The sequence below is a fragment of the Malania oleifera genome, chromosome 5 (genome assembly GCF_029873635.1).
Source record: "Malania oleifera isolate guangnan ecotype guangnan chromosome 5, ASM2987363v1, whole genome shotgun sequence".
Taxonomy (NCBI): Eukaryota; Viridiplantae; Streptophyta; class Magnoliopsida; order Santalales; family Ximeniaceae; genus Malania; species Malania oleifera.
Window position 1 is genome coordinate 40,471,890 of NC_080421.1, and position 24,458 is coordinate 40,496,347.

A 24,458-nucleotide genomic window follows, 5' to 3' on the forward strand; every position below is an offset into this window, starting at 1 on the left:
AGGAGCCCTAGATAGGAGAGTGGATAAAGCTCCGCAGCGCTCGAGTTCATTAGTCCTACCCTATCTAAAGGGTAAGTACTTATTAGGGTTGGACGGATTTTGGGTGGCGACCCTAGGACTATTTTGGATACTTTTGAGATGTGTGTTTCTATTTGACGGTTGTAGTAAACTCTGGTATTGTGTTGAATGGTAATATGAGATGTATATGATTTTATGTTCCTTGCTGCTAAGGCTTCCGTGTTGTATTTCTAATGTATCCCTGGTACCCACGGGTTCAGGTTGATTATGATCTGCTAGGTTTATCATATCGATTTTTATTATCATGGAAAAAAAATGGTAAAATAAGCAAGTCGTTATAGTTTGGTATTAGAACCTAGGTTCCTAGGTTCTGTAAACATTAGAGTGCAAGGGAAACGATATCAGAATATAGGAAAATGATTTAAGGTTTTGTTCTACAGTCTAGAAGCAGGACTTCCGTGGTGGTTTCTGTGTTTTTCCTAGGGTGATGATTTCAGGAGAACCATAAGTAAACTATTGTCGGGTTGTGTTTCTAGAACGTAGGACTGGAGTTAGGAATGAGTTGAGGAAGTTAGGATAAGGAACTATGTTTGGCATGTAAATTAAAAGTATAAGGTTCCTAAGTTACGTTTATTGTTTTTTAGGATGAATCTAGGAGGAGGTAGTGCCCATGCAAGTTTCAGTGATGATACAGGGCCCTCAAGTACAGGTGGGACTGATTCTTATGCAATACTACGCAGCGTGGCTCAGCAGGTTATGATTGAGATCGCTAGGATCTCTAGAGAGCAGGGAGGTCTGTTTGCAGGTCATGGGTGCATGATAGAGAAGTTTACTAAGATGAATCCTCCGGCGATTTTAGGAGGGGTTGATCCTGCAGCTTCCGAGAATTGGATGCAGGAGATCGAGAAGGTCTTGGATGTATTACAGTGTAAGGAGGAACAGAAGGTCCTCTTCGCCACCTATAAACTGACATAAGAGGCCAAGAGGTGGTGGACTGCTGTGAGACTTCTGGAGCAGAAGAGGACGATGCCAATAGTGATGACATGGGACCGATTTAAAGAATTATTCTTTGACAGATATTTCCCAACTACTGTTAAGGAGGCCAAAGTGGAGGAGTTCCTGAGTCTGAAGCAGGGACAGTTGTCGGTCCAGCAGTATGCGGCACGGTTTATAAAGCTCTCTTGCTTCGCTTCGTATGTTGTTTCTGATGAGATAAAGAAGGTGAGACAGTTTAAAAGAGGATTGACGAGAGGCATATACAAGTAGGTGGTGGTACTAAAGATTTAGGATTTTTCTGAGTTAGTCGACAGAGCAACCTTCGTAGAGGTTAGTGAGCGTATGGATGCAGAGGAACAAGGACAGAAGAAGAGATTTGCATCTTCAGGCTACCATCAGGGTCATAGACAGGGTCAGTAGAGGAGAGGAAACTATGGCAGAGGGCGGAGATAGGAAACTGGGGATCGTGAGGTTCAGACAGTGCAGAATCCTCCTGTTTGTCAGACTTGTGGGAGGAGGCACTAGGGAGAGTGTCGAGTGGGACGAGTTGTCTGCTATCGCTACGGTAGACAGGGACATCTGGTGCGAGACTGCCCTTTACCACCAGATATCACTTCTGCTTCTAGACCGTATTGGGGAGGCTATCAGGCACCACGTGGAGGCCAGTAAAGAAATATGGCTCCAGTCAAAGTTTTTTCTTTGACGTCGGGTGATGCTGAGACAACCGGCGATATGGTGACAAGTATGGTTAGCATGCTTTCCTTTAAAGTTATTGTATTATTTGATTCAGGAGCCACACACTCATTTGTTTCTCTAGATTGCACTAGACTATGTGGGGCAAAAACACAGTTGTTAGACGCTGAACTATTGGTATCTACACCGACTGAGTCGACAGTGAGGTGTAGTAGGGTGCTCCGAGGTTGTTTAGTTGATATTCAGGGAAAAAATTTGTTTGCTAATTTAATAGTGCTGGACATGCATGGGTTCGATGTAATATTTGGTATGGATTGGCTAGCAACTAATTTTTCCAGTATAGATTGCTATTCATGAGAAGTGATATTCAAACCTCGAGGAAGAACACCATATTTGAATGGGACGATAGCTGTGAGCAGAGTTTTTAGGAATTAAAGCAGAGGCTTGTCACGGCACCAGTATTAATCATCCCGTCAGGAGATGAGGGTTATGTTATCTACAGTGATGCGTCCTTGAAGGTACTTGACTGTGTATTGATGCAGCATGGTAGAGTAGCAGTGTATGCTTCTAGGCAGTTGAAAGAATATGAAAAGAACTACCCTACCCATGATCTTGAATTGGCTGCAGTGGTACATGCATTGAAGATTTGAAGGCATTACCTGTACGGCGAGCGATGTGAAATTTTCTCCAACCATAAGAGTTTAAAGTACTTTTTCACCCAGAAGGAACTGAACATGAGGTAGAGAAGGTGGTTGGAGCTTATTAAAGATTTCAATTATACCATCAGTTACCACCTAAGGAAAGCAAACGTGGTGGCTAATGTGTTGAGTAGGAAGTCTGTGGGACCAGCATTGGCAGCTATGGACATCCAAGATCCGATCATGGGGAGGAATTATGTATTGCAGATGACGGAGCGTTGCGATTCCATTCCAGATTATGTGTTCCTACCGATGCTAATATTAGAAATACCATCTTAGAGGAGGCTCACAGATCTTTGTACACAGTTCATCCCGGCAGTACGAAGATGTATAGAGATCTTCGAGTGTCTTATTGGCGAAGTGGTATAAAGAAAGAAATTGCTGAGTATGTAGCCCAATGTCTGATGTGCCAGTAGATAAAAGCTAAGAACTAGAGAGTGGCAAGCCAGTTGCAGCCACTTTTTATCCCATAGTGGAAATGGGATCACATATCTATGGACTTTATTTCAAGGTTGTCGTCGACATTGCATGTCCAGAATGTGATTTGGGTGATTGTAGACCATTTGACTAAGACCACCCATTTCCTTCCCATCAAGATCAATTACTCCATGGACAAACTGGCAGACATATATATTCAGGAGATAGTCCGTTCTCACGGCGTGTCAGTGTCTATAGTGTGATACAGAGACCCACATTTCACGTTACGATTTTGGAAGAGCTTGCAGGAGGCTCTAGGGTCTCAGTTATTTTTTAGCACGACGTTCCATCCTCAGTCAAACAGGCAAACTGAGAGGACAATTCAAATATTGGAAGATATGCTTCAAGCATGTGTGTTAGATTTTGGGGGTAGTTGGACCCAGTTTATGTCGCTGGTGGAGTTTGCGTATAATAATAGTTATCATACCAGCATTGGCATGGCACCGTTTGACGCGCTCTATGGTAGGAAATGTCGTTCTCCTTTATTTTGGGGTGAAATGGGTGAGCGGCGAGTTGTGGGACCGGAGCTTGATCAACAAGCGCGTGATAAGGTTCTGTTTATCAGAATTAGAATTAGTACAGCTCATAGCCGACAGAAGATACTCACCGCAGGAAATTAGAGTTTGATGTTGGTAATCATGTATTTTTGAAAATAGCTCCGTTAAAACGGGTTATACGATTTGGAAAGAAAGGTAAACTAAACCCTAGGTTCATTGGCTCGTTCAAGATTCTAGAGAAAGTGGGGCCTGTTGCCTACAGGCTAACTTTGCCACCTATGTTGTCCAAGATTCATGACGTATTCCACATTTCCATGTTGAGGAAATACATCCCAGACCCTTCTCACGTGATCAGTTATAGTGAATTAGAGCTCAATGATTCACTAGTTTATGAGGAGGTTCCAGTACAGATTATGGATAGGAAAGAACAAGAATTGCATTATAAGAAGATTCCTCTAGTAAAAGTTTTGTGGAGAAATCATGCAATAGAAGAAGTTTCTTAGGAACTCAAGGAACAGATAAGGCAGAAATACCTGCAATTTTTCTAAGAAGTTCAGTCATAACCAAGAAAGTGTAAGTGATTATGTAATGTTTCTTTTGCAGGTACATGTAGTGGTTTAGTTAATAAGTAGTCTTTTAGTTTTGGGAGAATTTTATTTTATATATGTAATCTCTCAGAACTTGGAATGTAACCACAGTATTCCTCCACCATAAGTGAGGGTAAACAATAAAATAAGTAAACCATTTTGCCTTTAAGGGATGATGAATCATATGAATAGCAAATTTCGAGGACATAATTTTATAAGGAGGGGAAAATGTAGTGACCTGGGGAATTATGGTATTTAAATAATGGAAGATGGAGAAAAGGAAATTGTATTTGAAATACTTAAATAGGGCCTCGTCAACGAACACAGGGAGTTCGTCGATGAGCACACATGAGGGGCTCGTCGACAGGGATGTGTCTCGTCGATGAGAAGATATCGAGAGGCTATTTTCCCATCTCTAAATTTCGTTGACAAGAAAAAAACGTTCATCAACGAACTTCCTTCGTGACCTCGTCGACAAGGTGACGTGGCTCGTCGACGAAGGTCAGTGTATAAATAGCCCTAATTCGGATTTCAGCGCAAATTTTTTAACCCAAAAGAAATTCTCTCTCTCCACTTCGGTTTTCACTCCTTCTCCCTAAGTTTCTGGACCAGATTTTCGCCTGTTCGATGATCTGAGGCCACCGCAACACTCCTCGAAGAGTTCTTTTCAAATCTGCTGGAGTGAATCGTCAATGGGCTAGCTTGAATCCTATCCCAGATTCGGGGTAAGGCTTTCTATTCAATATTTGACTTTCCTGCAATTGTAGAAATTGTAGTAGTCAAGAAAATACTGAGGTTTTGTTCTAAGAGATGTTATTTTCAAGGTGTTGAATGGGAAACCCTGCGGGTACAAGGCTGATATACTTTAGGGGCTTTTCAAGAATCAGGTAAGGGGATAAATTAAGCTAGTTGTTTTATGAAAATATATGTATAACCTTATAGCATTTAATTTCAGGAAAATAAATAAATAAATAAATATATATATATATATATATATATATATATATATATATATATATATATATTAGCATTATGTTTGGGGCAATACTGCTGTAAATGACAATATGTTTTAAATATGTGTAATACCCATTTTGTGTGGCATGAGTAGAATTTATTATGATTTACTGTTTTCTGAGAAATTGTTAAATGATACAAAGTTTTACTATGATATACCGGCGTACGGGCTGAGAGTTTTACTATGATATACTAGCCTACGGGCCGAGAGTTTTTATATGATATACAGGCATACGGGCCAAGATTTTTTATATGATATACCAGTGTATGGGTTGAGGGTTTTCTTATATGATATGCTGGCATATAGGCCGAGCCTTTTATACGATATGTCGGTGTACGGGCCGAGGATTTTATCTTATATGTGATATGGCGTACGGGTCGTGATTAATAAAATACGAAATGCCGACGTAAGGGCCGAAGATTTTCATATTATGTTTTGAAATGTGATATGATGACATTGAATTGAAAATTATTATTATGGAATAGCAATGTATCACAATTTGAAATATGTTATATGTTATCAGAACCTGATTGGCTTGATTTAGGCTTACATGAGCACGGTACCGTAGCTATATGATCATGATCATTATGATATTAGTGTTTTCGCTGTCGTACGAGGCAGCAGGAGGATGGATAGTCGATGTGGTTTATTGTAGTGTTGGCACCCCTGGTGTACAAACCAGGTCTGCCAAACCCATCGTACTTACAGACTTTTACTTTTGACTTGGTAGTGATCGGCCAGCCATTGTCAAGTCCAGCCTTCGGGCCACACAACCCAGTCATGTAGGGGTAAGACATGACACCAGCTAACTAACCTTCCAGGGTGTTTTTGTATTATTATTATATAAGATGAATTATGCTTATGGAAATCTTGTATGTTCTGTCATGCTATGATTATATATGTTTTTCCATATATGATACAGACAGTTTCACTAAATATGTTTATGTATGATTTTATGTATAAAACAGAAATACTCATGTTGCCACACACTGGTATTAGTTTATTTTCCTTTACTGAGAAATGTCTTACCCCAAATTATATGAACATTTCAGGAGCCCCAGATAGGAGAGCGGATAAAGCTCTGCTGCTCTAGAGTTCGTTAGTCCTACCCTATCTGAAGGGTAAGTACTTGCTAGGGTTGGACGGATTTTGGGTGGCGACCCTAAAACTATTTTGGATACTTTTGAGATGTGTGTATCTATATGACGGTTGTAGTAAACTCTGGTATTGTGTTGAATGGTAATATGAGATGTATATGATTTTATGTTTCCTGCTGCTTAGGCTTCTGTGTTATATTTCTAATGTATCCCTGGTACCCACGGGTTCAGGTTAATTATGATCTACTAGGTTTATTATATCGGTTGTTATTATCATGGAAAAAAATGGTAAAATAAACAGGTCGTTACACCTTGGAAGTTTCTCTTCAAGTCTGTTGGAGTGGATCGTAGGTGGGGCTAACTTGGACTCCATCCCAAATTCAAGGTAAGACTTTTTATTTAGTATTTGGCTTTCCTATAGTTGTAGAAAATGTAGTACTCGAAGAAATATTGAAGTTTTGTTCGGGGCAATGTTATTTTCAGGGTGTTGAACGAGGAACCCTGCAGATATAGGACTAGTCATTTTAGGGGCTTTCCAAAAGTCAAGTAAGGGGATAAACTAAGCCGGGATTTCATGAAAATGTATTTATAATTTTACAGCATTTAATTTCAGATAAATATGTACATTGTAGAATTATGTTGGAAATAATGTTGTTGATCAAAAATATGGATTTCATGTATAATATCATAAATAAGATTATTATCTCTTTTGTGTGGCATGAGTAATATTTACCATGGAAATTATGATGATGAAATATTATGTTTACAAAATAAGTTTGCTATTACTGATCTCAGGAAAATGTTAAAATGATACAGGGGTTTTTACAAACGAAGGAATTTATATGATATGTCGGCGTAAAAACCAAGGATTTTATACGATATGCCAGCGTAAGTGTTGAGATTTTATATGAAATACCGGCGTAAGGGCCGAGATTCAGTATGTTATACCATGTTATGATAAAATATGTCTTTCCAGATATGATACAGATAGTTTTATCAAGTATGATTTTTGTACTGTTATATGTATAATACAGAAATACTCATGTTGCCACACACTGGTATTAGTTTATTTCTCTTACTGGAAGGTGTATCACTCTAACTATATGAACATTTCAGGAGCCCTAGACAGAAGAGCGGATAGAGCTCCACAGCGTTAGGATTTAGCTGTTCTACCTTGTTTGAAGGGTAAGTCTTTTTGCTAGGGTCAGACGGATTTTTGGGTGGTGACCCCAGGACTCTTTTTGGATCTTTTGGGTTGTGTGTATTCATATGACAGTTGTAGTAAAGTCTGGTATTGTGTTGATTGGTAATTTGATATGTATATAATTTTACGTTTCCTAATACTTAGGTATTAGAATTGTATTTCAGGTATACTCTCGGTACCCATGGATCCAGGTGGGTTATGGTTTACCAGATTGATTATGATTTGTTAGAATTATTATATTAGATATTACTATGGAAAAAAAATTATGGTAAAATAAGCAGGTCGTTACAGTTTGGTATCACAGCCTAGGTTGTTAGATTCTATAGACTTTAGAGTGCAGTGGAAATGATACCAGAGTATAGGAAAAGGATTTAAGGTTTTGTTCTACAGTCTAGAGGCAAAACTTCTATGGTAATTTTTATGTTTTTCCTGCTCCCAGACCGTACCGGGGAGGCTATCAGGTGCCCCATGGTGGCCAGCAAAGGAATGTAGCTCCAGCGAGGGTCTATGCCTTGACGTCTAGGGATGCTGAGATAGCCGACAATGTGGTGACAAGTATGATTAACATGTTTTCATTTAAAGTTATTGTATTATTTGATTCATGAGCCACACATTCATTTGTGTCTATGGAGTGTATTAGATTATGTGGGCTGGAAACACAGTTGTTAGATAACGAACTATTAGTCACTACACCGATAGGGTCTATAGTAAGGTGTAGGAGAGTGCTTTGAGGCTATCCAGTTGATATTCAGGGGAAAGTCTTGCCAGCTAAATTGATAGTATTGGATATGCATGGGTTTGATATAATTTTTGGTATGGACTGGTTAGCAACCAATTACGCCAGCATAAACTGTTGTTTGAAAGAAGTAATATTCAGACGTCCAGGAAGATCAGAATTCAGGTTTATAGGATCGCGAGTGCAATCTCTGCCTCAATTAGTTTCAGCTATTCAAGCGAGGAGACTGCTCCTTAATAGTTGTTAAGGATTCATGGCCTTTGTGAAGGAAATGTCAGGGAATGAATTGAAGCTTACTAGTATGCTAGTAGTAAAGGAGTTTACAGATATTTTTCCAGATAAGTTACCAGGCTTTCCACCTATTGTGAGGTATATTTTCCTATTGATCTGCTTCCAGGTATAATGCCGATCCCTAAAGCACCTTATCGAATGGTGCCAGCAGAGTTGGCAGAATTAAAGAATCAGTTGTAAGATTTGCTTGATAAGGGATTTCTCCGGCCCAGTGTATCTCTGTGGGGAGCTCCAGTGTTATTTGTGAAGAAGAAAGACGGGTCCATGAGGATGTGTATATATTATAGGGAAATTATATATTATAGGGAAATTAATAAGGTGACAATCAAGAATAAGTATCCTCTACCCCGTATAGATGATTTATTTGACCAGCTCCATGGTACACGGGTGTATTCCAAGATTGCCCTCAAATCAGGCTATCACCAGGTGAAAGTGAAAGTAGAAGATGTCTCGAAAACAACTTTCAGGACCAGATATGGGCATTATGAATTCCTCGTTATGTCGTTTGGTTTAACGAATGCTCCTACAATATCCATGGGTTTAATGAATAGAATTTTCCACCAATATTTAGACCAGTTTGTTGTTGTTTTTATTGATGATGTACTGGTCTATTTGAGGAGCTATAAGGAGCATGAGACGCATTTGAGGCGGGTCTTACAGATACTCAGAGAAAATAAGTTGTATGCCAAGTTTAGCAAATGTGATTTATGGCTTGATAAGATTGTGTTTTTGGGCATGTCATCTAAGGAGATGGAATTTATGTGGATCCTAGTAAAATTGATGCAATAGTGAATTGGGCTAGACCGAGGAACGTCCAGGAGATCAGGAGTTTCTTGGGGCTTGCTGGATATTACCGTCATTTTTTTAAGGGATTCTCAGCGTTATCAGAGCCTCTAACACGACTGACTTGGAAGAACTTTATGTTTGAATGGGACGACAGCTGCGAGCAGAATTTCTAGGAATTGAAGCAAAGGCTTGTCATGGCACCAGTGTTGATTATCCTGTCAAGGGGTGAGGGTTATGTTATCTACAGTGACGCGCCCTTGAAGGGACTTAGCTGTGTATTAATGCAGCATAGTAGGGTGGTAGCTTATGCTTCCAAACAGTTGAAAGAGTATGAAAAGAACTACTCTACCTATGATCTTGAATTGGCTGAGGTAGTACATGCATTGAAGATTTGGATGTATTACCTGTATGGCGAACGATTCGAAATCTTCTCCCACCATAAGAGTTTAAAGTACTTTTTTCATTCATAAGGAATTGAACATAGGGCAGAGAAGGTGGTTGGAGCTTATTAAAGATTTTGATTGTACTGTCAGTTACCACCCAGGAAGAGCAAACATGGTAGCTGATGCACTGAGCAGGAAGTTTGTGGGACCAGCACTGGCAGTTATGGAGATTCAGTATCTGATCATGATGGATCTAGAGAGACTCAGCATAGAATTGGTTAAAAGTGATCCTTAGGCATGTATTTCTAGTTTAGTGGTACAGCCTACTCTGCAGGAAAGGATTAAAGATGCTCAAAAGAAGGATCTAGAATTAGCAAAGGTAATGGTCAGAGTACAGAGTGGTCAGGGAGAGGAATTTTGTATTACAAATAACGAAGCTTTACGGTTTTGTTCTAGATTATGTGTTCCTGCTGATGTTGATATCAGAAAGGCCATTTTAGAAGAGGCTCACAGATCTTTGTACACAGTTCATCTTGGCAGCACAAAAATGTATAAGGATCTACGAAAGTCTTATTGGTGGAGTGGTATGAAGAAGGAAATTGTTGAGTATTTAGCACAATGTTTGACGTGCCAGTAGGTAAAAGCTGAGCACCAGAGGTTGGCAGGCCAATTGTAGCCACTTTTTATCCCAAAGTAGAAATGGGATCACATATCTATGAATTTTGTTTTAGGGCTGTCGTCGGCATTGCATGACCAGACTGCAATCTGGGTGATTGTAAATCGTTTGACTAAGACCGTCCATTTCTTTCCCATCAAGATCAACTACTCCATTAATAGACTGGCAGAGATTTATATTTAGGAGATTGTCCATTCTCACAGTGTGCCTGTGTCTATAGTGTCAGATCGGGACCCGCGTTTCACATCACGATTTTGGAGGAGCTTGTAGGAAGCTCTAGGGTCTCAGTTATCTTTTAGCACGACATTCCATCCTCAGTCAGACGGGCAGACTGAGAGGACGATTCAAATATTAGAAGATATGCTTCGAGCATGCGTGCTGGACTTTGGGGGTAGTTGGACCCAATTTATGCCGCTGGTAGAGTTTGTGTACAATAACAGTTATCATGTCAACATTGGCATGATACCGTTTGAGGCACTCTATGGTAGGAGATGTCGTTCTCCTTTATATTGGGATGAGATGGGTGAGCGGCGAGTTGTGGGGCCAGAGCTAGTGCAGCAGGCATATGATAATGTCCGACTCATTAGAGACGGAATCAATGCAGCTCAGAGCCGACAGAAGAGTTACGTCGATACCCGCCTCAAGAAACTGGAGTTCGATATTGGTGCTCATGTGTTTTTAAAAATAGCTCCGTTAAAAGGGGTTATGAGATTTGGGAAGAAAGGTAAACTTAGCTTTAGGTTCATTGGCTCGTTCGAGATTCTAGAAAAAGTAGGGTCGGTTGCCTACAGGTTAGCTTTACCACCCGTGTTATCCAAAATATACGATGTATTCCATGTCTCCATGTTGAGAAAATACGTCTCAGACCCTTCTCGCGTAATCAGTTATGGTGAATTAGAGCTCAGTGATTCACTAGTTTATGAGGAGGTACTAGTACGAATTCTGGACAGGAAAGAACAAGAATTACATAATAAGAAGATTCCTCTAGTAAAAGTCCTATGGAGAAATCACACAATAGAAGAAGTTTCTTAGGAGCTTGAGGAACAGATAAGGTAGAAATATCCACATTTATTCAGTGGGGTTCAATTATAATCAAGAAGGTGTAAGTGGTTATGAGATATTTCTTTTGCAAGTTAGTCAATACATGTAATAGTTTAGTTAGTAAGTAGTATTTTAGTTTTGGGAGAATTTTATTATTATTATTATTATTATTATTATTATTATTATTATTATTATTATTATTATATATATATGTAATCTCCCAGAACTCTAAATGTGACCATGGTATTCCTCTGCCATAAATGAGGGTAAGTAGTGAAATAAGTAGGTTGTTTACCTTTAGGAGATGGTGAATTATATGGATAATAAATTTCGAGGATGAAATTTTATAAGGAGGGAAGAATGTAGAGACCCAAATAAATAATAATAATAATAATAATAATAATAATAATAATAATAATAATAATAATAATAAGGGAAAGGAGAGAGAAAGGTAAATAGTAATTTGGAATTCAAACAGGGTCCCGTCGACGAACACAACACGTTCATTGACGAACACGCTTGATGGGATCGTTGACGAGAACTCGTGTCTCATCGACGAGAAGATATTGAGAGGCAATTTTCAGTTCTGAATTTCATCGATGAAAAATAAGCATTCGTCGACGAACTCCCTTCGTGGCCTCGTTGACGAAGTGACATGGCTTGTCGATGAAGGCAGGAGTATAACTAGCCCTAAACTCGGATTCAATGTAGATTTTTCAGCCAAAACAAGTTTTCTCTCTCTCTCTCTCTCTCTCTCTCTCTCTTCTCTCTCTCCTGTTCATCTCTTCTCCCTTCTCTCTAAGATTTTAGGTCGATTTCTTGTCGATTCAACTATCCGAGGCCGCCACGACACTCCTAGGAAGTTTCTCTTCAAGTCTACTGGAGTGGATCGTAGATAGGGCTAACTTGGACTCCATCCCAAATTCAGGGTAAGGCTTTTTATTTAGTATTTGACTTTCCTACAATTGTAGAAAATGCAGTACTCGAAGAAATACTGAAGTTTTGTTCGGGGTAATGTTGTTTTCAGGGTGTTGAAAGGGGAACCCTGTGGGTATAGGACTAGTCATTTTAGGGGCTTTCCAAAAGTCGGGTAAGGGGATAAACTAAGTAAGGATTTCATGAAAATGTATTTATAATTTTACAACATTTAATTTCAGATAAATATGTACATTATAGAATTATGTTGGAAATAATGCTGTTGATAAAAAATATGGATTTCATGTATAATATTGGAAATAAGATTATTATATCTTTTGTGTGACATGAGTAATATTTACTATGGAAATTATGATGATGAAATATTATGTTTATAAAATAAGTATGCTATTACTACTTTCAAGAAAATGTTAAAATGATATAGGGATTTTTACAAACTAAGGAATTTATATAATATGTCGGCGTAAGAGCCTAGGATTTTATACGATATGTCGGCATAAGAACCGAGATTTTATATGAAATACCGACGTAAAGGTCGTGATTTACAAAATACAAAAGGTTGGCGTAAGGGTTGTAAATTTTATATGATGTGTTATGCAAAGTTGTATGAAGATATTAACATGACAAGATATTATTATGAAATAGCCATATATCATTATTTGGAAATAGGTTATATGTTATCAGAACTTGGTTGACTTGGTTTAGGCTTTCACGAAACACGGTACCGTAGCTATATGATCACGATCATGCTTATGTTAGTGCTACCGCTTATTTTAAGGGGCAGTGGGAGATCGGCAGTCAATGTGGTTTATTGTAGCGCATGCGTCCCTTTAGTGTCTGCACCAAGGTGGGCAGACCCATCGTACTTATATACTTATGTTGATCTAGCATGGTCGGCCAACCATCGCTAGGTCCCGCCTTCAGGTCGCACAACCCAATCATATAGGGGTAAGACATGACACCAGCCAACTATCCTTCCAAGGTGTTTTCTATGTATAGTTATATGAGATGATTTATATGTATAGAAATTCAGTTTATTATACCATGTTATGATAAAATATGTTTTTCCAAATATGATACAGATAGTTTTATCAAGTATGATTTTTGTACTGTTATATGCATAACACAAAAATACTTATGTTGTTGCATATTGGTATTAGTTTATTTCCCTTACTGAGAGGTGTCTCACCCTAGCTATATAAACATTTCAGGAGCCCTAGATAGAAGAGCGGATAGAGCTCCGCAGCGTTAAGATTCAATTGTTCTATCTTATTTGAAGGGTAAGTCTTTTTGTTAGGGTCAGACGGATTTTTGGGTGGCGACCCCAGGACTCTTTTTGGATCTTCTAGGTTGTGTGTATTCATACGACGGTTGTAGTAAACTCTGGTATTGTATTGATTGGTAATTTGACATGTATATAATTTTATGTTTTCCGCTGCTTAAGTATCAGAATTGTATTTCAGGTATACCCTTGGTACCCATGGGTATAGGTGGGTTATGGTTTACCTGATTGATTATAATTTTTTAGAATTATTATATTGAATATTACTATAGGAAAAGAAAATTATGGTAAAATAAGCAGGTCGTTTCACTTACTGCCACACACTGTAAATAATTTATTCCGTCTTACTGAGATGTGTCTCACCCAAATATCTAAATATTTCAGAGAATCGTGACAAACTATGGGATAGAGCTCTGAGATAGAGGAGCCTACACCCTAATAGATAGGGTGAGTGTTTTGAGTTAGGGATGTATGTTACCCCTAGGGTATTTTGCTATTTTGGAAATGGGTTAGACCTGTATATATTATGGATGTACATTACTCTGGGTATTTATATTATAGATGGTTTGTAATTATTGACTTTCACTGTTAGGATTGTTTATATAAGTTCTACTGATTACTTAGTACCCGTTTCGAGTCGGGTTACGCTGAAATGGTATCAGAGATTCTGACGTGGCCGATGTTTGGGTATTGTTTATTGAAAAAAAAAAATGGTATGAAAATTGGGGCGTCACATAAAATACCTAAAGAAATAACATTCTTCCTTAGATCTGATTCATGTTTTACATCACATATGACTTTTACAACACCATTATACATTCTGATTTTGACATTTCCAATAACAAATATTTTGCATGAAATATCATTTTTCATCAAAATACAACCAATATAAATTGACCTGTAGATGGCAAACCATTTTCTAGGGTAAGAGCATCCGGTATCTAAGATCCAAGAATCACCCGTGAGGTACTCCCAACCCGATGAAACACGTAACATAACTCTATCATTACATTCTAAGTCTTCCTCCACTACACTTGCAAATTTTAACGAACCCTTAAACATATATCGACATTTTTGTTTTCATCAAATTAATGCCAGAGAATTCTCATCTATGACGTAATACAGCACGTCCTTAGCCAAACAAAAATGAATGATTGCTCCCAATTCATTCCAAGTTGTTGCATCCATGCTATCTGGTTGAAATTCTATATAAACCTCTCACCAAGCCATGTTGCACCAAGAGATCCTTCAATTCAGAGGCCATACAACATGCTCTAATACCAATTGTTGTGAAAATAGGGTCTCTTCCAACAATGCGCAGCGGAATAACGATATTGTTGTAAAGGATCACACATACACTTACAACAATATCAAATGGTGAAATACAGAATCATTCCACAACCATAACTATATAAAAAAAAAGAGTAAAGATAAGAACAACGACACTAGAAATTACATGGTTCGGCGAAGCCTACATCCACAGGAGCAATCAGCAAGAGATTTCACCATGAAAATCAAAGATACACACTCAATGATCTTCTCTCCTTCTCTCACCCCTCTTTCACTCTCTTACTTATCAAAATATGCCTAGAAGAACATATATAACAAGCCCTTGGAGGCTTCCCTCAAATCCCCAACTATAACACCGTTTACATTCAAAATTCAAATATTTTCTTGCAACCCAAAAGCACTCATTGAGGAGAACAGGGCATTCGTCGACGAGATAGAGAAGATCACTCGTCGACTAGTCTATCCACTTGTCGACGAGTCTTTAAACTCTGAGATTTTCTGGCTCTCGGTATCTCCTCGTCGACGAGTCTTTGTTGTTGCTTGCCCTGCACCAAGAATATATTCATATGTTTTTCTCCCTTTGTTTATAAACCCCCGAAGTATAAGAGCCATACCATAAACTATTGTTTGACAATTGACAACTGGTATTAATTAGAGTAACTATCTTCTCACAATTTAATAAGTATTATAATTTCATAGTAGGATACTAAATGCATATTCAATATTGTATTGTTATAATATTTTTAAAATATAATGGAATAAGATAAAAATATACTTATTCTAATATTTTAATGTTATGCTAATATTATAATCAATTATGTTATTATATTTTAATATAATAACATCTTATTTTTTAATAATATGATCTTTTATTTATTATCAATATCATAATAGCATGATACAACAATGTATTGTTATGATATTTTATGAACATAATGGAATAAGATAAGAATATATGTATTCTAATATTTTAGTGTTATGCTAATATTATATAGTATTATAATCAATTATGTTATTATATTTTAATAAAATATAATCTTATTTTTTAATGATATAATAATTCATTTACTATAAATAACATAATAGGGCGATAATATTATATTATAAGGTACAAACTAATTGTGTCATATTTTAAAATAATTTTATAATTTTTGTTTTAATTTATAAAATATTTTATAATAATACAAAATACATATGGACTATTCAATTCCTCACAAGAGACCAAAACCATAGATCATCTCGTAACTATTTTCCGTAACTTTTTATTTAAGATATATATATATATATATATATATATTTTTTTTTTTTTTTTTGTTTTTTTTTTTTTTTTTTTTTTACAGTGCTCCAAAGTAATAAATATTTTATGCATAACAAATAAAAAACTTAAACTACTTATTTATATTTATTTGTAACAAAAAAAACGGTAACTGAAGTACCCAACAAAGCAAGCACACAAGTTGGAGAAATAACAGCAGTAATGCTCGAAAACGACGCCGTCCCTTGCGCCCCGGATGACTCTCTCTCACGTGCTCCCTCTCAGTAGATTCCCATCGATCTTTCACCGCCCATTCATTTTCCGATTACCTACGTCCTCTCCTCTGTCTCTGTGTCTCTCTTCCCTTTCTTTCCTCTTCAGATTCCTCTCATTGCTCCCTTACAAATCAGGTACTTTCCTTCTTCAACAGCCCTCTTCAAATTCTCAACATGTTTTCTTGAGCATCTGCTTCGTGGGTTTTGCTTATTTTATGCTTCTGTTGGTTGGATCTCGGCAAATTCAATTGTTGGGAGAAATGTGATGATTTTTTTCGTTCTCTAGCCACCAGGGGGAAATGGGTTCGTGTGAAAACAGAAGAATAGTAATATTTTCTGTTGCTTTCTTTAGATCTACGAGTCATAGTTCCTTGAGTTCTTGTTTTTTGTTTTTCGCCCAGAATATATTGCCGACGCTTTTGTGAGCTGGCTCCCATCAATGTCTTCCCACTTTAGTTCTGGCAAGTTGTCGGTGCTTGACATTTCATGCCACTTTTGAACTTTTCCCCCATTTTTACTCTCTCTCTCTCTCTCTCTCTCTCTCTGCTGTGATTGTTATATTGGTCAGATATATTGCAGATCGTAATTGCTATTATTTTAGTTATTTGTACCTGGTCAGGGTTGATTTCGATTGGACTTCTCCTTTTTGATTTCGTAGCTTCCTTGTGGATTAGTGCAGTTGTTACGTACTGAAAAAAATGCTTTTGTTTTACTTGGTTTGCTTGTGCCTATTTAGTCTTTAAATTATTTATTTTCAATGCTCATGATTTCTGGATGTTATGGTTATATCTATTTAAGTAATTCCATGTTTGAAAAGGGAACCGACCGGTTTTGAGAATGAACTTAGTTGCTTAAGCATGTAAGACGGATGTGTTTTCATCATTACACAATTTAATGCTTTTCGTTTTGATTTATAGAGGGTCTTAATTTCATGAGTGATTGAGTTGATGGTGGTGGTGTCAGCTGGATCTGGTCTTGTTTTGAAGATAACTGATGCAAGGGTGTTCTTGACCTAATATTAGTGCTTGATTTGCCTGAGTTTGGGCTATATGTGTTCTCTTTATTATGTAGAAATATGATTTGAATAATGTGTTTGCTGAATCTTGTGTACTAGTAGGTAGGCGGACTTTAATATAACGAGTATTTTTCGGTTTGCTTGGTGGAGATTCATTATTTTCTATTTGTTAGTTCTGTTTAAATTTAAGGGGAATCTAATGTAGTTTGTTAGAATTCAAGTTTCAACCTGTTGAAAAAAATCTTGGCCTTTTTTGGAGGGAAACATTGAATTAGTACCAATGATGTAATATTTGCAACAGATCCTTTACGATCAACACTGTGCCATGAAGTCCAGCGTTTGATCTTCTGCATGCTGAAGTGGAAATAGAATACAGGATTTTGTTTTACTGAAAATGATGAGGGGAAGAACAGATGCAACTCCAAAGAAGCGGTTGGTCACTTCAATATTGATTTTGACAGTATTTTTTGGGTTTCTTTATGTATATTCTCGAAACCGTGGAACATCAACTCTAGAATATGGTACTAAATCTTTAAGAAAACTTGGGTCTTCTTATTGGGGTGGGGATGGTGATGCTGATACTGGCAATAATCAATTTGGAGAAGATGGAGATGATGATGTAATACTAAAGAGCATTCCTGTAAGTTATTTGCAGCTGAGGGGAATTCACCCCCCATTATTGAGTTTTAAGATTTTTGTGTTTGCATATAAATGATCTGACTTAAGTTCTCTTGCTTATATTTCCATCTTTAAGGTTTGTGATAATCAGCATTCAGAGTTGATTCCTTGCCTAGATAGGCACCTTATATACCAGACAAGGCTGAAGCTAGACCTGTCATTGATGGAACACTACGAGAGACATTGCCCACAGCCTGAAAGGCGTTACAATTGCCTGATTCCTCCACCACCAGGTTACAAGGTTTGGTGCCGCTCAAGTCTCTTGCAGGAAACAGATCTAACAAAATTCTGTTGCATTGACTATCCACGTATTTGCATCATTAAGTGTAAGTTTTTTGTTGTCCATCATGGCTACAGGTCCCGATAAAGTGGCCAACAAGCAGAGATGAAGTATGGAAAGTGAATATACCTCACACCCACCTTGCAACTGAGAAGTCAGATCAGAATTGGATGGTTGTCAAAGGTGAAAAGATTGTATTCCCTGGAGGAGGAACACATTTCCACTATGGAGCTGATAAATACATTGCCTCAATTGCAAATGTAAGAAATTGACCTTTTATTATAGAAATGAGACTCTCTCTCTCTCTCTCTCTCTCTCTCATACTAATGATTGAACGTGGCAGATGTTGAACTTTCCAAACAATAATCTAAACAATGGAGGAAAGATTCGGACAATTCTTGATGTTGGTTGTGGAGTTGCAAGTTTTGGAGCTTACCTTCTTTCATCTGACATAATTGCAATGTCTTTAGCACCCAATGATGTGCATCAAAATCAAATCCAGTTTGCTCTAGAGAGAGGGATTCCTGCCTATCTTGGTGTTCTAGGAACAAAGAGGCTCCCTTATCCAAGTAGATCATTTGAACTTGCACACTGTTCTCGCTGTCGGATTGATTGGATTCAAAGGAATGGGATCCTTCTTCTTGAGCTAGATAGGTTGCTTAGGCCAGGAGGCTATTTTGCCTACTCATCTCCTGAAGCTTATGCACAGGATGAAGAAGATTTGAGAATCTGGAAAAAAATGAGTGCCCTTGTGGAGCGCATGTGCTGGAAGATAGCTGCTAAAAGAAATCAGACTGTAATTTGGGTCAAACCACTGACTAATGACTGTTACATGGAAAGAGAGTCTGGTACTCAACCTCCTCTCTGCAGATCTGATGATGATCCAGATGCAGTCTGGGGCGTGCCTATGGAAACTTGCATCACTCCCTACTCTGATCGTGAGTATTATTTTCTACTTTTCCCATTTGTCACTTTTAGGCTATGACATAACTGCTCATGACCTGAGTGAGTCTGTCAAATAGAATGGCAATGCTTGATAAAATGTTCTGTAAATATAATGACTGTATGATCTGCTGGCCTAAACTCACTACAAGTTACATATTGCTTCACAATCAATGTAGTTGGAACTTGGAAGTTTTATGGAAGTTCAACAAGATGGGAGGAATTTTTTGATTTGATTTTTCATAATCTTTCTTTGTTTTTTTAGTTTATTTCTTCCGGTTTGTTCCAGAACTTTGACGGGAGATGTCTTATTTGTAAATTCTTCTCCTATTAAATAAATATCTTCTTTTGTTAACCAAAAAAAAATCAATGTAGTTGAGTGTTGTTTTCCCAAACAAATTACTAAGAAATGGACGTCATATGTTTGTGAACAAATTTTCATTTGTTCTATATAATTTTGCATTCACCAATTTTCCTTCTATTTAATGAACTCCTTTTTTAATAGGACCCATAATTTCACTTGTAATTCTTACAGAATAGTTTCTTGGAGGACCTTTTAAGTACTTTATTTTTTGCATACTGTGTTTTTTAAAATTTTGGTATGTTTTGTGGATGGCTGCTTGTTTGTAATACCGTATCAAAAATTGCAGTTTGCTTCTTCTGCCTGTCATCATAATGATGCATGAAAGTTGTTTTCCCCTACTAGTCTGATATAATTTTGTGAACAATTTTGGACTTTATGGAATAACCCTGGTTGCGGGAGCCAGTTGAGTTTTAAGATTTTGTGGAGTCTGACTCATCTGAATTGGTATCACATTGATATGGACCTAGTTACCTCTAAATATTTTGAGAACTACCCTCCTTTAGAAAAATAATATATCACATAGCAGCAATGCAGCATATTGCTTTCTGATAATGATAAAATAACAAGCAAAATATTGCTTTACAATTTTATTTACAGGAAAGTGGTTAGTACATGTTCAATGTGGCTTGTATCCACGGACATGGGACCAGCAATTCCTGCTACCCAGCACTTTCCTGATGCTGGTTGGACAATGATAGTCTAAGATGATGGGTTTATTCAAAAATGATGCTAGATGGTTGGGCACCGAGGGCAATTAGCTCTAATCTGTTGCAGAGTCGGGAAGGACCCAATGGCCCCTATCATTTTTTGTGTTCCCATGAAGGGAACATAGCTAATTTCTAAGATCTATTCTGCTTATTCTCATAGTTGTTTCCTTATTCAGTATGTTTATCTGTTGCCAATCAGTTTTACATTCCCAGGAAGGGAACATGGCATTCTTCCAAGATTTGTTTTTGTGTTCATAGTCGGTTTCCTTATTCCATATGTTTAGCTGTTTCGATTACTTCATAAAGAGTATTGGACTGAAAAGATCTTTTGTTTGTTCCATCAGAAAACCAGAGAACAAGAGGGAGTGGATTGGCTCCTTGGCCTGCTCGCTTGACTGCTCCACCTCCTCGTTTAGCTGATTTTGGTTATTCCAATGAAATGTTTGAGAAGGACACAGTAAGTGATAGTAAATCCTGATGTATTTATGCTGCATCATTCTCGTCTGCCAGTGTATATGTGCCTATAGAAATATAGAGATTAGGCTCACAAGAACTGATGTTGAGATGATCAATATGGTGCAGGAAGTTTGGCAAAAAAGGGTTGAGAGTTACTGGAATCTTCTGAGCCCAAGGATTAATCCCAACTCACTGAGGAATTTGATGGACATGAAGGCAAACATGGGGTCATTTGCAGCCGCTCTGAAGGAGAAGCCTGTTTGGGTAATGAATGTGGTGCCAGAAGATGGACCTAATACCTTAAAAATAATATATGACAGAGGCTTGATCGGCACAGTTCATGACTGGTACGTTGAATAAGTTTATTAGTAAACCATCATTGCCCAGTTTAGCTTGGAGCCTTGTGAACCTGTCATTTTAAAACACTTAATTTTAGTTATTGAAAATTTCAAAGCATCATAATAAGTTAATAACTATTTCAACCCCAAATTATGCAAACGAAGAGGATACTCCACAACTGTGAGCACAAGCTTTCAACAAAATCTAATAGAGCACATGAAAGATGAAGCCCTAAACCTGAGGAAGCTCCAAGCCTTTCTTTTGATTTCCTTCCAAACAATGCTTGCCAAGCTAGAAGTTCCTCTCTTACTGACATGAAGCAACCTCATCCAATGACCTATACTGAACAACACTATACACTAATATACCAATTCCCAAAGTGGTGCAGGATGGTGAGATAAACAGAAACAGAGAGAGAAAACGGGCGAGATGCTAGAAAGAGAGAGAAGAAGAGAAGGGATGAAGGAGCGAGAAGGAAGAAGAAAATGAGGAACAGGGCTGCGTGCCAGACAGAAAGGGGGATAGAAAACTAGTTCTGAATTCAAAATATGATAATTATCTCATAAAAACAAAACAAATAATTACAAATAACACAAAAGCAGTTAAAATACCCAAAATAACCCTACATTAACTAAACATCTAAAATGACCAAAATTCCAAACTAAGATAAAAATCAATGTATATCTACAAAGACTACAATATAAGCAATCTCGAGTTCTTTATTGGTGGTTAATGGTTAACCACTTATCCATCACAAAGCTTTACAGCAGGAGAATGAAGGAAGTTCTGATTTAGGACTTCTTTTCCATCTTATATAAGAAGCATCTACTCACCAATGCTACATTCATTTTCTGCAAATTCTGCAGTCAAAACGCACTCCCAGCTGATTCCCTTGAGAAGTCTACCCTGTGGGTAACTTTCATACTTCTAAAGTGCTCCTAGATGCTTCCCATCTTAAAAAAAGGCTACCTTTTGAGTAACTTTAGACTTCAAAATATTGCTCAATTCCATATTTCTTTTGAGGACAGCATGGTAATTGGATTTAACTAAGTCTCTCTCTCTATTCAACTTCAATCAAACTTATTGTCTATCCTCGCTCACAACTATCCTGTAGAACTTCTATAAACCAAGTCCTGATGTAAATGCCTTGTGGCGAGAGTGGTTTTAAACAAAAATTCCCCTACCAAATGTCAGCACACACTGGCCAAAGTCCCTGAAATGTTGAAAAAGCAAATAAAGAAGGAAATTGAGCACTAAGGGGGCAATTGTAAGAAACGTTCCTCCTGCTGACCAAGCCTAAAAGTGAACGTAATTCTTATCGTCCAGTTTCAAACATTTTTTTGGCATTCAGAATCATGTTGTCACTTTTAATTATTGAAAGTGCCTTTTGACAAATGATGGCAGGTGTGAAGCCTTCTCAACGTACCCACGAACTTACGACCTCCTCCATGCTTGGACTGTCTTCTCTGACATTGAAAAGAAGGGCTGCAGTGCGGAGGATCTATTGTTTGAGATGGATCGCATAATTAGGCCCACAGGTTTCATCATTGTTCGAGATAAGAGATCAGTGGTGGGGTTCATAAAGAAATTTTTAGCAGCATTGCACTGGGAGGAGGTGGCAACTGCTGATACTGAGCCTGACCCTGAAAAGGAAGAGGATGAGATGGTTTTGGTCATCCAAAAGAAAATTTGGCTCCACAAGTGATCGCCTCAGAGACGCAGAATAAGTTGTCCGGTCTCTCCCTCTTCAAACTCTTGCTCTTTCCATATAAATTTTGGCATTACAGGGGCATAAGCCGGCCCAACTGGTGCTCATAGTTCCTTTTGTTCAGCATGTAGCATTCAATGTTGTCTTATTTATTTATTTATTTTACTTTCAATAGAAATTAGAATCACATTATTTCCTCCCCCTAATCGCCCATCTTGTTCTATTTGAGCATTGTAAGATAAATTCTTTCCCATTTTTATGAACAGAGGCACTGATAGTCAGTATCGAGGTAACATGGACTAGTCTTTTGATCAAATTTTGCGGCGTCAACATGATTTGGATGCATCTGTTCTAAGTTCTAACTTCTAACATGCACAGTGATCCGTGTTTGTTGGTTACGAGAACAGAATCTGAAAAAAGAATGGCAATCATGCTTGGGCTCTTGCTTTCTCAGTATTTGATTTCTTAAACAAGAAGACTGACTCAGCATGTCAACTGAATTCAGGAAATGAAATTTAAAGGTACTCTTTGGTCTTGGATTTGGATTTGCATAGTATTTTGTAGTTTATTTTATTTAAATTTATATATTTAAGGACTTGAAATTGAAGCATTATTATTGTTTAGCAAAAGTCTCGACCAGCATAGCATGGTGTCAAAAGCAATTTGGTAAAGATCTGGCAAATGCTCTTGAGCTCTTGGCTTTATCTACAAAAACGTGCAATCGGAGCGCATCGAGAAAATGAAATTAGGTGTATGAAAGTATAGATTTCGTGTTTGCAATTTAGATGATGAGTTTAGAAAAAAAAAAATAATACAATATATTTTATATATTTTATTTAAATTTAAGTTTTCATATATTTAAAAATATATGATGGAGATTAAGCTTCTAAATATAACGTGGTAAGACTGGGAATTGATTCTTCTTGAATAAACAGTGTACCCCTCCCCCAGCCAGTAAAGTGAGAGCTTGCACAAATTACCAATGCAGGAGTAATTGTAAAGCCTGAAGCAAATATTGGTTCTAACTTTTGTTCTGAGAAAAGGAGAAAGGAAGAAAATAAGAAACTATTTTTTTTTTATTTGTTATCAGATTATGTAAAAAAAAAAAAAAAAAATTGAAAATTTCTTCCAATCTAACTGATAATAGGAAAAATCAAATGTATAAAATAAAATTTTTATTGATTAAGTTTGTTATATATTTTACTATCTTTCATTTTCCTTAATAAATAAACACAAAATAGATATATTTCTTAATATTTTTCAAATTTCAGGCCTAGTTTGTATGCCATGGTCATGGGGGTTAAGAGAGTGCAACAAGGTCGAGTTCCTACAAATGCCTGCTCGCTGGGCATATCCTACATATGTCCAGGTATACTGTGTTACTCCTAATAAAATTGAATTGCATAAATAATTTAATACTATACAAGCTTATATCATACCGCATTTGATCCAATGTATTAAAATGCAATGGCATAAAGCGAGACGTAAGCCTTTAAGGTGTTGGGGCGTAAGCCTTTTGAGAATTTATTTTTTAAGATAAAAATTTATTAAATAAATTATATATATTTAAAATAAAATAAAAATTAAGAAAATCACAAATATAATGTAAAAAAGAAAAACTTCGTATACTTCGCAAAATACTTAATGATCATTTAGAAATTGCTAACTTGAATACATGGCATAAATTATGACAAGAGATGGCTATACTATAATAAAGTTAAAACTATTTTCATGAT

General features: G+C 37.2%; 1 pseudogene; it reads left to right on the forward strand.

Moving 5' to 3' along the window:
• Nucleotides 1-16,348: 16,348 nt before the first annotated feature.
• On the forward strand, nt 16,349-23,038 carry LOC131154847 (probable methyltransferase PMT3; annotated as a pseudogene).
• Nucleotides 23,039-24,458: the final 1,420 nt, after the last annotated feature.